At 32.8% G+C, this 3,582-nt stretch overlaps 1 protein-coding gene across 1 annotated transcript in view; it reads left to right on the forward strand.

Annotated features, from left to right (window-relative positions):
• Positions 1 to 2,498: 2,498 nt before the first annotated feature.
• The window catches only part of LOC137622703 (acid sphingomyelinase-like phosphodiesterase 3b), a 19,886-nt gene continuing 18,802 nt past the window's right edge, over positions 2,499 to 3,582 (forward strand). The window contains 1 exon segment of the mRNA XM_068353299.1: positions 2,499 to 2,588. The gene's annotated coding sequence lies outside the window, so the exon portion shown is untranslated.

The raw sequence follows: 3,582 nt of genomic DNA on the forward strand, positions 1-3,582 counted from the left end.
TGGTTCAACATATATTAGCAATTTTATTTATACCTCCGTTGAGTATTGCGCATTTATGGCTTATTGTATGCATCTTATCTGTTGCTCTAGGTATAAAGCCTACCTTTGGACCAAATATTGTGCATTGCTTCAACTTTCCTTACAATTCTATTTACCCTGTTTTACCCACCGAGTTTGCTACAGCTCTTCATAGTTTGTTCATATCATATGTCAATGAGGCCTCTTTCCACAGCTACTTTTAAGTGCTTTGTTACTATCTTAAGGCTCTTGTGTAACTTTGTGTTACAACTTCATAACTTCCGGGATCAGCTTATACCCATGGACCATGGTCCCTCTCAACCGTGCATACAGTATGCCTAACTTTGTTGTATAAACACGTTCTCTTTCGCTCCATATAGAAAACAAGCCATATTCTATACATGGCTAAACGACATTTACTTAGAATTCCTTATCCCTCCTGTTTAATATATATTTCTTATACTAAAAGACTGAAACAGCGGTCCTGTTCTAAATAACATACAAGTGTCCTTGTTCTGTTTACATCGAAAGTTCGCTTGGCGCGCGTTTTCTGTTTATGTTTTCACTTTCAATAAACAAAAGCGTTTCATCGGTAAAATATGTTTTTAATCTCATTCACCAATTATTTCTTAACATTCATTACGTCATAAGTTAATTTGAATCTTTATTTCTCTAAAAGTCATACAGAGCAAAGTACGTATTTTCCATTTTTTTTATTTTCATTCTTTGAACCACGCGTTCATATGAATCGGTGACGAACGTAAATGCTCGTACTCCATGTGTCTAGTTAATAATTAAACTTTGCGAACGTTTCTCTAAAGTGATCATGTGTTTTCTAGAGATTGAGAAACATCTCCAGACAACTGTGATGCAAGAAGTAGCATCCGGTCCGACAAGATATAGCGCTCTTTAGTTCTTCAAGTGAAACCATCAGTGTCCCTCAGCTATAACAACGCCGCGTAAATCGCATCATCGCAAGTCGAGACAACGTCAAGGTCTTTAAGGTAAGGGTTTATGTGTGAACGCACCCGACTGATGTATTGTCGTTAAATGGATCTCACTCATAATGTTGATTATTAAGTCCAAGTATCGTCTTTGTTTTTGTTAAGCAGAGCTACAGCAAACGTTATATATATATATATATATATCGTCTCAGTGTTTGTTAGGCACAGAAGCAGCCTATATATATATATATATATACTGTATATATATATATATATATATACATTATACATATACATATACATACATACATACATACACACACACACACACACATATATATATATATATATACACACACGCACACACACATACACACACACACACACACACACACATATATATATATATATATATGCGTGTGTGTGTGTGTGTTTAATACCTTGAGAATTATTAACAAATTTAAATAGTAGCACAATTATCTATGTTTTTTTATATAAAGGGAATAAACGTGATACTAAGTAATGAATGTAAATTAAGGTGTATCAAAATAAACCAATCTTTCGTGAAAGTGTTTTTTTTGTATCGCTATGATCAGCAAAACTGGATTAGTCAGGACCATCCATACTAGGTTGGTTTGCTGTGAGGGATCAGACGAAAATCTCCCACTATCACCAATCCGCAGGTGGCCAGCATGCTGATGAAAACTGGCCAAACCCCAGACATGAATGTAGAAAGGACTTTGTCTTGCAGTGGACTAGAAGTGGCTGCATTTGTTGTGTTTTATATATATATATTATATAGTACATGTATATATATATATATATATATACAGTATATATATATATATATATATGTATATACATGTGTATATATATATATATATATACTGTATATATAAATATAATATAAATATATATTTATATGTATATATATATATATATATATACTGTATATATATATATATATATATACTGTATATATAAATATAATATAAATATATATTTATATGTATATATATGTACTGTATTTATATATATATATATATATATATATATAACGTGCGTGTGTGTGTGCGTATGTGGTTATATGTTTGTAAATTTTACACCATAATATAAAAGTCATGATGTTAAGAGAGGAAAAAGTGAAAAGAGAATAGCTCAGATGAAACTTGGTTTGATCCCTTAATTATAGACCTTAAGCCCTCGGTCTAAAGTTCTAAACAATTACCGCCTTCAAAAATAACAAAAACAGGCTTCGTAATATTATCTTTTGATTTAAAGAGAAGATTGATCCTCTAATCAAACCTTCGAAGTTCATAAAAGGGTATAGATAAGCTTAATTAATGCATGATAACGACACTCGTATACAGTATAAATAATTTTGAAGAACGATAACTGAACTCAGTCCGATATCAATCAGTGTATGATAACATTTTTTTTAATGACTTTCTTTAACATCTATCAAAGAAGAATGATATGCGATGATATTTAGATACGAGGAATGATAACAACTTAGCTTGAAGTGCTGGCACTTTAGAATTATTATTCCTTACAACTTCTATTTAAATCAGTGTTCTCGGAGGTAGTCGAGGGGTCGTTTTTACAGCTGGAAACGAAATTATAGAGGTAAGTTTTTTTAATTGTTTTGTTGGAATAAGGTATAAATCGCAACTCTAATGTGCTCTAAATTGTGTCCCCCCTTTTTTAGTTTGCTCTATTCTAGAACTACTTAGTTTCTGCTTATATAGATATCTTACAGACAATTTAATAACGATAGTCAACTGTCCATTGGTCTTTGACATATTTCTTGAGGCAACCAATTAATTGCTGCTGTTTTTTATATGTTTTCCTTCAAGCAAACAATCAATTTCAGCTGTTTTGACATGTTTTCATTGTAACAAACAATTGATTTCTGCCGTTGATACGTTTCTTCATTGAAACAAACAATTTCTGTTGGTTTCATATGTTTTCCTTGAAGAAAACAAACTTTCGGTTGTTTTCATGTTTTCATTAAAGCAAACATTTAATTTATTTCTGTTTTAATTAATGTCTGTTGCTTTCACATTTCGTCCTTGAAGCAAACAATTAATTTCTACTGCTTTTGCATTTCTTAATTGCTTTGCTTCCAGCATTCACACTTTACCTCTAAGAAGGCAGTTGATCAAAATTACTTTTATGCAAATTAATTTTAGCTCCCACAGACACTCCAAGTTCCTCCTAATCTTTTGCACACACCCTGCTACCTTCCATCCTTCAGGTTTTCTTTCAATCACCCCTTCCCTCATTCTAATGTCCTCTGTTCATATTTACTGATTCTCTCCTGTCTCCCCAATCCATATTGACACATATTGATTTATCTTCATTGCTTCTATTTACTTATTCTATCAATGTGATTTTTATCCAATTATAGGGGTAAGCACGATTGCCTTCTTTATGAAGGACTTTGTTTTGCCTTTGGGGTAGACCAGCCCACGGTCTAGCCTGAGATCGCTTAGACCCAAGTAGCTTATGTTCATAACTTCATGCGTTGTACCAGTCACCAGCGCCCTTCCCAACAGCTAGGAGTCCTCGTGCAGTTAGGTCGATTTACTCTTATATCCTTATTCCTACTCACTTTTCA

Source organism: Palaemon carinicauda, chromosome 2 (assembly GCF_036898095.1).
Source record: "Palaemon carinicauda isolate YSFRI2023 chromosome 2, ASM3689809v2, whole genome shotgun sequence".
Classification (NCBI taxonomy): Eukaryota; Metazoa; Arthropoda; class Malacostraca; order Decapoda; family Palaemonidae; genus Palaemon; species Palaemon carinicauda.